Source organism: Plutella xylostella, chromosome 5 (genome assembly GCF_932276165.1).
Source record: "Plutella xylostella chromosome 5, ilPluXylo3.1, whole genome shotgun sequence".
Lineage (NCBI taxonomy): Eukaryota > Metazoa > Arthropoda > Insecta > Lepidoptera > Plutellidae > Plutella > Plutella xylostella.
In genome coordinates, this window is record NC_063985.1 from 12,722,707 (window position 1) to 12,735,652 (window position 12,946).

The following is a 12,946-nucleotide window of genomic DNA, read 5'->3' on the forward strand; positions in this document are numbered from 1 at the left end:
AGGGAAATTAGAAATTTCACTTAAATAGTAGCGCGAGTCATGCATGCTTTAATTGGAGCGGTTCCATTTATCCGTGAAGATATGAGATGCATTATGTCGTGGCGGGAGATAACTCAATTTGTGTTTACAATAAATAGTTCTCACTAGTGCATCTAATAAGAGGCTATGCGAGTCAGATTTGCAAAGATAACAAACTAAGATAAGGGTACTTCCAAAATGCATTGTTATTTAACTTAGTACTGTAGTAGGTAATATTAGTACTAGATATTATTCTGTGGTAACATTTAATATCTTTAGGTCATAATTACTTATTGAACAAAATATAAAATCTAGCTTTACAAAGCTAATAATTTAACTTGCATCGTTTTAACTGACATGTCGAAAGCCATTAGCGATTACCCAACATTCCGGCAGTCAAGTTGTAAGTGATTCGGCAAAAAACTAAACAGCAATCGTATGGAATTTCGTGCACATTCAGCGAATAATTTGCTAGTAGGCACGGCGCGAGCCACGCCCGGGCGCGGGCGGCTAGCGAGGTCGGCGACACGACCAGAAGACCACACTGCACTATGAACTTGGCGATTCAGTAGTTAGTAAACTCTCAATTTAAAAAGAAAACCTTCAAAAGTTTAAATAGTTAATTAATGACACTTTTGATAAGGAAAATTAGCTTATGGTTATCCAGCTGAACAAATATACGATTAAATAACAGAAATTGAATTAATTTTTATAATATAACTTGAGCTCTAGTAAGTATAAGGTACTGTGTGCCGTACAGGAACAGACCTAATGAACAATTCATCCGAATGATCGATTTATATTCCGTTATTGTTTGAATCACAATCGAGTTGCGATTAAGGTCGTCTCGATTCTGTGATTCGATTCAAAGCGCTCGTGTCGATATCATTACACGTGGTGCGATTGCGGCGCCGGGATGAACACAACTACACTAGACCTAGTGAACTAGTGACTCTTGATGTAGTACTGTATGGTAACTCATCTCCATCAGATCCTGTGTATCAAAATGTATTTTTCCAGTTCATCCAATGCCCTCTCAACCAGCCAGCTGGCTGATCTGCAGCTCAAGTCCAGGAGGGTTCAGTAAACTGTGTCTTAGATTTCTAATGATTTATGCATGTTTTTAGACCAATTAAAGTACTAAATATATATTATGAGAAACAATTTCATTATTTTTACGGGAAATAAGCAATATTAAAATGTACCTGATGTACCTATATCGTAAACTGTAACGTTATTTCACAAATCATAATCCCATGTAATGCAACAAACAATTGATCACATACTGCATTGCTACAATCTCCCGACTGTACAATCAAGTCGCTCGATACAGTTATACTATTTTAGCACCGTTTATGAAACGTTTTGCATTAGGTATATTCTCTGGCGGTTGCGAAATGTGCGTCATGGGAAAACGCGATAATAACTCGACTAGCGCTCTGTTCGCAATATCACAATATTCTAATACAACCGGCATATAAATGTTTTAAGTGTACGCAATCGTAAATGGGCATGTCATTTCGTCGATCACGTTTATGGATGTGAGGGTTCAAAAGGATTCCTTAGCGAAATGCTGGAAGATTGAAGCTTAGGTGTAATAGGAAAATAATTCAACTTGCAATGAAACCGGGATAAAATGTATCCCACAACCGTTTTTCAGTGAAGTTAGTCACTAAAAAAATAACATATTTAAGGATGGGTAACAGATTAACTATGTATCTAAATTTGTACCTAGTTAAATAGTACTTACCTACTAGTAATTAAGCAATCTCTAATAAGACTAAAGCCCGAGCTACACCGACTGACGCAAGAGGGTGTTTGGTAAATCGACGAGTGTATGTGTGTGTCTGTATGGGGCAACTTGATGGTGGCGCAAGTGCCCACCGACTGTGATACAGGTACTACACTAATTAGATATGTTTTATAAGGCATATAAACATTACAAACTCATAAGAACATCGGATTACAAATGTGGCTTTGAGGTTTTCTTCATATGGAATGTATCTTATGTACTTGTTTTTACATTTATATTGTACCTACACTAGACATGAGTCTGCCGGTTAGGTTTATTCATTTATTAAATAGCGCGATCCCTGATAACCTAGACATATTAGATAAATTCATCGCAATTAAATGTGATTTTTCTGAAAGTTACAGGCTCGAAAGTTATATTTCCGGTTGGTGCAGCAGGGTCATTCTGTGAGAGTTCATCGCAGGCTCATTGCTAAATGTCATAATAATAATACATTCTATACCTAATTATTAAAAAAAACGCCTAAAATTGGATAAGCTTAGGTACACCATTAGATAGTTTTATTTTAGACTTTTACTGCCAGTTTCAACAACTCTATCTACCGATGGCTGTTAGTTACTTTCATACTATTATGACACTGGCAGTTAACATGAGTGAGGATGAGGATGTGCTGCTGTGACATTTTAACTGATAATTCTAAATTCTAATTGTTATGTTAATAACTACAGCTCATCAAATGTGCATCACAGAGTAATGAGAACGAGGAAGACACCCGACTAACGGCCACAGAGTAATTAAAACTATCTGTTGTCTTACATCAAACGGTGTCAATGAGCGAGCGTCCGCACAAAGCTATCACTCTGTCATCTGCGCACTGCTAACTGTCAGACATCATTAGCATTATAACCCAAGTTCAGCGACGCTATGTCATCAAATCGACAATGCAAGCAGCTGCAGGTGGGTGATTCTAAGATTTTCATCAATGAAATCACAGTTAACTTCGATATTGTCAATGTCAAAATGTATAATTTTCAAATGAATATTTCAATGACATTTCCTGGTGAACTCGTTCGACTATATGCATCAATATAAATTTAAAAAAAAGAGAAAATAAAATGTTTTATATTATATTCATTATAATATTTATTCATACATTTCCTAAATTTTGATGTGACCTAAAACTAAAATTGATTATGGTATTACTAAATTAAACAGTTGAACGGCAAATTGCAAACTGTTCCCCCACACTCCCCATGAAGTGACTTATTCACACCAATCACACCACAAGTAGTGATGTCCACTTTACAGAATAACATAATATATAGATCACACCACGAGTGATTTTAATTTACAGATAACATTTATGGTCGCACTCTACATACCATTTTCACGAGGAAATCTGATCAAGAATGTTCAGGAAGAAAAACATTTGCGCCCGCCCATTAATAGAACATAAGGAAATTGTGCAGTGTTTTAAACGCGTTTTTATAGAGCCGGATAAACGAAGAAATGGTTTACTTATCGTAAATACACCGATTGTTACGTCTACACAGTTAACATCGATATGTAGTAAAAATGTAAAGTTGCAACTACTGTACGCGATCTTATTTGACTCCGTACACAATCACCCATTTACTCCATTCACAGAGCAGTTGCAAGAAACATGAACGCAACAGATGTAAACTCTGGTCACTAGAGAATTCCGCCCGCAATGATCTGTCTGTCTGATTATCGCGCAGAAACAAAAAATATAGAGCACGTTACCTAAACTTGCGCAAACCCATACAATGCTTGGGCCCCGCGGTGGGCCGTGGGACGCCGCAGAAAAACGGGAAGTGAGATACCGACGTGGGAACCACTTGCGTAACCCGGGACTAGACTAGATACAATTACATCTAAGGGATCTATTTCATTTCTGAGTTTACGTAACTATATCGACGACACATATCTGCGCGGACGACGGCTCATGGGGATCGCTCTCGTTACGAAAAATTTAGTTTCGTAGGTATGCGGCGCTAACGACGAGTCCATCTCGTTGTACTAAACCTACCGATTGCGTGAGAGCTTTCGTGCTTAATTTTTATCAAGATAGAGTAACCCTACAGATACTTTATAGTCGTCGACTAAGTACCCGCCGCCGCCGCCGAGTGCTGATGCGATCTGCGAGAGAAATGCTCTCCACCGGCTAATGATTGGGGAAACAACTGCATCAGGAAATGATTCTTAAATGATATAGGAATTGAAAAGCGCCACTCAGATTCGGAATAAATAAATATACATATATTATAGTATTATAGTTCTTATTAAATGTTGCCAATAACTGGTTCTGTTAAATGAGTAGTTATAATTCCGCACGACAGACACAAAATAATGTGTCCATTAATTTCCACGGACCGTACACTGAAATGCATAGACCACAATAATTATATTGTCGTGAGCAATAACAGTACGCGAATCAGTTTAGCAAAACCCATAACACGTTATCACGACTTCTGCCGACAAATTATCAGAGTTACTGTACGTATTGACACAGAATTATACGACAATGTGGGGTAATATAACCGTACGCCGGCCGCGGAGATTAGCACGACACTTCACTGTCATTCAGATCAAAATTACAAATTATAATAGCTTACAATGTATCTAGGTATAGACTAACCCTCTCTGTCAAAGAACAAATTGATCTCTGTCAGAGAGGGACAGAACAGTTCAATAGTTAATCCGTTCAGTAACTTTTTTATGAATAAGGGGGTAGCTTTACATTTGTGTAACATTGATGGAAGTTATTGAAGACCCTGGTGACAGAAGCACAGAGAAAACTTTACTGAACACAGAGACCGGAGTGGCAGTTTGTAACTTGTGAGATATCTGTTGATAATTATGAGTAAAAGATGTCAAATCCACACTTTCTTTGTAGTGTAGTTACTGCAGTTGCTCATCTCGTATGAGTGAGTATGTATAACATTTGGCGAGTGATATTAAAAATAGCTAGCTACTAGCTAACTGCAATTATCGCTTAGCTAACAGAGGACAGAGGCCCTTATTATTAGAGCAAGCCGTCACATTTCTTACAGTATCTTATTACAAACACACTTAAGCAAATCTCACATCTAATGCTTACAAAATAAAGTCCTATTCCTGTAAACCGGTTGTGTGTAAAGGCTACCGATAAAGTTGCGAAACTGAAGGAGCTCGGAACGACTACTTCGTATCAACTCTTACTCGAAAATTATTACGCCACTTGTTTGTTGAAAGAAATTATAATAATGGGTTAGTTGGTTTAAAATTGATAATAGTTTAGAAATACCTTGTTTCTTTGTGAGGCTATTTTGTAATTTACTATGTTTGTAAAAGTAATTATGTTTAAGTATTTGTATACGTATTAAAGTAGATAACTTTGTAGGTACATGTAATTGGAAGACATTGATTATTTTATGTTGCATTAGCTGTTACATTGAACTTGGGACGAGTAGTATCCTCAGTAAGTATATTTGAAATTTTATATGAACTGGTAATTTTTATTAGGTCTAAGGTTTGTAATCTATGCGACATGGTAACTCTTGCATACAGTTTCTACTTTTAAGAAAAGTATTAATTTAAGTTCTTAACTAGCCGATGCAGCGGCTACAATAAAGAACCATTCTTAAATGGAGGTGAAACGCGCGACGAGTTAACTCGAATATTTCGCGAAATCACCAACAATGACCTCTAAAAGTACCTATAAATCAGACAAGAAATCAGCATTCTAATAGTACTCAGATAGGTGGTAGGTACTAAGTACACCATGTAGTTTAATAGAACAATACGATGTTACGACACGCCGCTGCCGCCACACACTCGTATCCTGTCACCGGCTACTTCTATTATTGCCCTATTGTGTTGTTTTACGGCCACTTCTCATGTTTACGGGTTTTTGAGCGATGGCGAGCCGTACGGTGTTCGGTTTCCTTACGGGAATTTTATCGTTACAAGAGAAAATTTATGAAGTATTTAGGGCCTTCCTATGTCTTTTTCATATTATACCGACCTACGTAGGTATATTACGTAATACATATTTGCAATGCTAATAAATAACCAAAAGCAAATTAATACCTACCTAATCCTAAAACAGTTTCATGGAATGTTATGCAACAATTTTCTTTCTGCAGTATCCTATTAAGAGTCAACATTCACAACTCGCTCACGCCTGGGAACCGCTCGCCAGAATCTACAAATCCGGACAAAAGACGCTCGTGTTCACACTTACAGGCCTAAATACCAAACTTCAGTTCCCAGCAGTTCCCACACGAGGCACATCTACCCTCATTTCCACCCTCACACCAGCACAATGATACAATGAAAACTACAAATGAACAATTAGTTAGCTATCTGGATTGTCTAGGCGGAGTGGTGAACGACTGGCTCACTTCCTACGAGTGTGGCATTCGATCTCCGGGTAAAAGTTGGTCTAGTATTTCCTAAGCAAGTGTCTAATGAACTAATAAGTGCACACTTTTGTCGAGAAATTGATAACGTGTAAGCTTATTAACACGAGATTGTAACCTACTTAATTTTTTTTACATCTTCCATGTTATGAAATACATTTTCCCACTGACATAACTAATAGAAAAGTAGCAAAAACTTAATACATAATGTAATATGTAATGAGAATACTGCACCGTTAAACTCATCTACTCTACTGTAACCTGCTACTCAAGTCTCTTGCATACTATAAATTTGTATGCCAATATTAGTATAGGTAATTTTTAGCTACTTAGGAAGCTCAAAAAATTGTGAGCGTGACGGAGTAATTTGCACGGCTTTTATTTTAGTGAACTGTAAACTTATAGGTTTTATTTTTATTTATGTAGAATGAGAGCTAATCATCTTTTTTCAAAAAAAAATCTTTTTTTTATGATCATTAGTTTATGCTTGGGTCTATTTATCAACTTACTTAATAATAAACGAGGTTTTTTTACAATATCTTTTGTTTTACCAATACATTGTAGGTAGCACGCTTGGCTTCAGTCGCCAACGTGCCATGTCTGCCAGGCTTGTGGCTCCTCAGTTAAAACTAAACTGTAGTTTCTATGTACCTAACTACCTACCGGCTACTTAACTAACTTAGCACGGCACTTCCGCCAAGTGACCTTTGCGCATGCGTGGACTAATGGTTTAATAAGTAGCGTCTTTCGGCACTCAGTGAAAAGACCCTATGGTCACACCTAACGGGCTTTCGTGAAATTATGGGAAGATTTCATTCCGTCTACGTAACTGTTAGTTTTGTGTGATTGATGTCACCGGAATTTGAGAAAAGTGCACAACTGTTTTTCACATACCTATGTAGCTCTTAGTATTTTGGTAGAGCCTAATAACTATGCTATACAAATACATAATATAACAGACTTATAATCATTTAAATCAAAATAGTGGATAGGATGATCTTGCGGCTACTAATAAGTACATGTAGCTAATTACTTCTCATCAAAGTGAATGAAATAAATAATAATTATTTACAAAATTATGAATTAAACTGATAAACATGGTGTACTATTAAGTGGTTGCGGTGCGTTTGCTATGCGCTCCACGTGTGCAGTAATGGTGTCCGTGTGACACGAATAACTTAAACACCCTGTACTTCACGTTGAATGATCGAGTGATCTACTCGATACTCGATAAAAATCACCACAGCTTTTTAAATGTATAGATTTTAAATAAGCCTAAGCCGGTCAGGCGGTCATGCTGAGCTTCTTTTGTTCCAAGACTTAAAAACCACGTAACATAATGATTTCACACTAAGAGCCGAAAACTTTAAGTAATAAAAATATTTGTCTTTAAACAAATTATGCCCCGATCTGAGGCTGAACCCGGGACCTTTGGTATACCAATCAAAGCCACTAACGACTGAGGCATCTACGAATTCCTAATAATTTATTTCAGTTCTTTTATACTACATTGTACTATGTACTTGTTTTAAACTAAAATCACTTTAAAATACAGACAATTTAATATTATTACTATGCTACGTATTTATTACGTGGGATTAAGGCTTTACCGAGAAAAGTTAAATACCTGTAACTGTGTAAATAATAATTGTAATTATAAGTAAAATAATTACAGAAAACAAATAGAATTCTGCCACACGAACTTCCTCTAACGTCAATCTTCTCTAATAAGTATTATTGTTTAGAAATATTCATTTAAAGTGCACTTGATGTTAAACGATAATATTTAGTCTGTTATTAAATAAATACAATCAACAATCATAATGGCACTTTATAGCTACACCGACTTCAACTGACATTCAAAATGCTGTAATGTAAATAATAATATGTAAGTATTGTAACTTGAAGAGAAAATGTCGAAGTGCTACCAACATTCCTTACAAAAGTATGACGAATGACGAATTCATGATATGACAAGTGTATAGGCTACCATTATTTATACAATGTCACTTTCACCTTACATGTGTCCAGCCAGAGGCCTCTTAAATTCCATGTTTATTTATGTAATTTAATAAATATGACGTGATTACGAGATCATCGAATATGATGAAATATCATGAACAAGTAGGTAGAACAACATTACAGGTAGGTAATTTGAGTCACTACCTTATTGATATTGAAATTTAGATACTTAAATTACTGTTAATACTGAGAAATATAGAAAAAAAAAACATAGCCGTTAAAATTTTTGGGCGCCTGATGTTGTCCCCCATACAAAAGACATCAACGCGTTGCCCCGCACTTTCCGCCCGGATGAATTTTACCAGTTTCACCCAAAATTGTGTGTGACGGTTGGTTTTTGAAATTTAAAACTTTTATTGAATTTTATGCTCTAAGTAATGGAGTTACTTTTATTCTAAATACTTATATAGTTACTCTTTTTTATGAAGCTGTATATTTCCTATAAAACTTAACTGTATTAGTATAGATTGTGAATGTAGGTCTAAACGTAAAGTCCATTTTAGATTTAATTATATGTGAATTTAATTATGATGATATTTCTTTGAATACCAAGTTAAGTTCGTTTCCAATTGATTGACTAAGTATACCCAGCGCCCATACTTGGTAGACTTAATCACAGACGACGGTTTCTATCCACATTCAACTCATTACATTACATTAAATACGTACTCAATGTTAATGCTATTTATTTTCTATGACTAGTATAACTCTAAGTACCTAAGACGAGTTTAAGCCTACATTACCTTGACATGTATTTAAATAAATTCCAATGTACATACATAGTTATTGATACCTACATAGAAAGGTAATAAACCTACGATTTAGCACTAATTAATTCAATGCTCATGACTGTTATTCCTGAGGGGTTAGTCAGAAAGTCAGAAATCAAATCAAAGACATCCTGTATAGAACATGGTACCTAAAATCATATTCTATTTGTAATCCTTTTTCTAACAAAGTTACATAAACATATACGTATCTAAATTAAATAAGTTTCTCTAAAATGATCAGTCAGTTTCAACCATTTTTCCTTATGTAAACAATGTTTAACAGCTGCTTGATTAAAATACTTTTAATTTAATTTTGAATAAAAATGTAGTTTAATATTTAAATTATAAATTAAGAAAACTTGTGCAATCATCATACATATCATATTAACTCATAAACCTATCTTAGGACTATTATACTTAGGTATATACAAATATGCGATATGAGACGCTACAATTGCAAGCGCATTCAAGACGCAATAGAGCAAAACAAGGGCTCCAAAGTCTTTGCTAGAGATCGATCTGTTCGGCAGACTCTGTTGACCCAACTGAAGACCGACACTGGCAACACCGTTTCATCAGTGCCCGAAATTCTGGGAGAAATTGAGAGATTCTACGGACAGTTATACACCACAACACAAAACCCTATTACCAGCGGTGCTCACGACAGCCGAGCGCCACTCACCCGACACTATACCGAAGATATTCCGGACGTCAGTCTAGACGAGATTAGTATAGCTCTCAAACAGCTAAAAAACAACAAAGCTCCGGGAGATGATGGAATAACGACAGAACTTCTGAAAGCCGGCGGTAGACCGATTTTAATAGCACTTCGGAGGCTGTTTAATTCCGTCATACTCGAAGGCACAAGCCCGGAGGCATGGAGCAGAAGTGTAGTGACTTTGTTCTTCAAGAAAGGCAACAAAGCCCTATTGAAGAATTATAGACCCATTGCACTTCTGAGCCATGTGTACAAGCTGTTTTCGAGAGTTATTACGAATCGTCTCGAGCAAAGACTCGACGACTTCCAGCCACCCGAACAAGCCGGGTTCCGAAAAGGCTATAGTACCATAGATCACATACACACGCTTCGGCAGGTTATACAGAAGACCGAGGAGTATAATCTACCTTTATGTCTAGCGTTTGTGGACTATGAGAAAGCCTTTGATTCTATTGAGCTCTGGGCGATGCTTCAATCCCTTCAGCGGTGCCATATAGACTATCGCTATATCGAGGTGTTGAGATGTATGTACAATGCTGCCACAATGTCAGTTCGATTACACGAACATAGCACAAAACCGATCCAGTTGCAAAGGGGCGTGAGACAGGGAGATGTTATTTCTCCGAAACTGTTCACCTGTGCACTGGAAGATGTTTTTAAGCTTGTAGAGTGGAAAAGACTGGGCATTAACGTCAATGGCGAATATATCTCTCATCTACGATTTGCTGATGACATAGTTATTATGGCGGAAACGCTGGAGGAGTTGGGCGAAATGCTCACAGACCTCAATGATGCCTCTAAACAAGTTGGGCTGAAAATGAACATGGACAAGACAAAGGTCATGTCGAACGAACATGTTTCATCATCGCCCGTAACTGTAGGAGGTGTCACCATCGAAGTTGTTGATCAGTATCCCTACCTAGGACAAGTGATCCGATTAGGTAAATCCAACTTCGATAAAGAGGTAGCTCGTAGAATCCAACTCGGATGGGCAGCGTTCGGGAAATTACGACACATCTTCACTGAAAACATACCTCAGTGTCTGAAAACAAAAGTTTTCAATCAGTGCGTGTTGCCAGTGATGACTTACGGAGCCGAGACGTGGTGCTTCACCAAAGGGCTTATCCACAAGCTCAGAGTTGCTCAGCGTGCTATGGAAAGGGCTATGTTAGGCGTGTCCCTGCGAGATAGGATTCGTAATGAAGAAATCCGCAGGAGAACTAAAGTTACCGACATAGCCAAAAGGATTAGCACGCTGAAATGGCAATGGGCTGGCCACGTAGCCCGCAGAGCCGACGACCGCTGGAGTAGAAAGGTTCTGGAGTGGAGACCCCGTGTCGGCAAACGGCGTGTCGGTCGCCCCCCAACCCGTTGGTCTGATGATCTGCGGAAGGTAGCGGGAAGCCGCTGGATGCAGATGGCGGGTGACCGTTTGGGGTGGCGATCGTTAGGAGAGGCCTATGTCCAACAGTGGACTACGGAAGGCTGAGAGAGAGAGAGAGATATACAAATATGTATACTTGCATAGGTTCTTGACTTGTTCTGTCCTAACCTAACTCAGATAAAAGTCTTCGTGCCGTATCTACGTCTCTCCTGGCTATAGAAATGTGTACCTACCTGTAGGTAGATAAAGTGTCTATTTTGTATTTCTTAGCTTGTTGCTTACTTAATCAGTTTTGCACGATTATGTTACTATATTGTAACTTATCATTTTACGAGGAAGACTTCATTTTGTAAACATTGTTTTGTACTACTACTAATATTCCCAATATTGGGAATCTGCAGTCAATAGCGTAAGTACCTCCATATTACAATACCTTCCTATCAAAATAATAAAATCCTAGCTATCACATTTAGATAGGTTTTACTTTATTTAATCTCACAACATTGCGTTCTAAATAAATGTATTTCTGAGTTAGCCAACTGCGACAGTCACTGAAGTGACCTATACTTTCAACAAGCTACTGGCCTTTATACTTCTCACATTTCAAAACAGTATACCTACCTACGTGCCTACATGTGTGTACGAATATGATTAAACTATTGGATAAAGCAAATAAACTGAAACTTAGGTACCTACTTAATGGCTCTTTACAAATATCAATAATAGCTATCACCTTTTATTAGTACAGATGTTGCGTTACACGACACGCAATATGTCACCAACATTTTGTACCTACCTACATTAAATGTTTTCACTGATATCCTTAATCGACACCAAATTAATGTTAACAGGTTTTAATAAAAGTTAGAATTGACTGATACTATGGGCAAAGTAATTAAGAGTTTTTACGATCAAAGATTAACCCAATCAAGTCACGGCAGAAGCGTCAAACTCGACCCAATTCGGAGCGAAAACTCCGCAAAGCCCAGATAGATAGGAATGAGAAAACATTGCGATGATGCCGCGAGAAAAACGCGAGCGAATCAACTTACATCTAACACTGAATCTCTAGACAAAAATGTTAAAAAGTTAAGCAACTTACCTTGTAAGAAAGAATCCTTTTTGGTTGGCAATCACAAAGTTTTCGATCACAACACTGAGAACTGTCACTAGTGGTCGTAGTTTCGTGTTTACGTCGCGCGGGGCGGTGGCGCGGGCGTGCGCGCGCGGCGGAGTCTGGGGCCGTTATGCGCGCGCGCACCGAGACGTGACCGCCGCTGCGCCGGCGCAAGTAGAGCAGGTGCCGCAGATGAGCGCCTCCGACACACCTCGGTCGGATCTGTAGCACTGCTGAAGACAATTAACACCTCTTGTTAAACAATAATTGAAGGAGATTTTGACTAATTAAAACCCTGGCAATTATTAGGTTGACATCCCTTTAATCTATGAATGAGTATGTTAGTAAGGAAGGCCGAGGACCGAGTGTTGTGGCGATCCTTGCGAGAGGCCTATGTCCAGCAGTGGATGATTATTGGCTGATGATGATGATATGTTTAGTCAGTAATTGAGTAAAAATTATGAATTTATTTGATATTTCCAATACCTTACAGAGTTAGCAAATCAAGAATATTCCATTATTCTATCAGCTCATCACAGTGGACGCCGATCTATGCCTAGTGTCGCATCTACGCCTCCGCTCCGTTGAGCCGCGGCCATCAATGAAGACGTCTGCTGTCGGCCCGGCTGCCACCAGGGAATGTCACGGGACGTACCGTGCACTAGCGGGAAGTGGACTGAAGATGTACCGACATTGGAAATTGAGGGGATTCCATGTTACATGTAGTATATGCATCCTTG

At 38.0% G+C, this 12,946-nt stretch overlaps 1 protein-coding gene across 6 annotated transcripts in view; it reads right to left on the reverse strand.

Moving 5' to 3' along the window:
• The window catches only part of LOC105390547, a 99,158-nt gene extending 86,814 nt beyond the window's left edge, over nt 1–12,344 (reverse strand). For all 6 annotated transcript variants that reach the window (XR_007268260.1, XM_048633076.1, XM_048633078.1 and 3 more), the window contains exon 1: nt 12,192–12,344. The gene's annotated coding sequence lies outside the window, so the exon portion shown is untranslated. The remainder of the gene's footprint in view (nt 1–12,191) is intronic.
• Nucleotides 12,345–12,946: the final 602 nt, after the last annotated feature.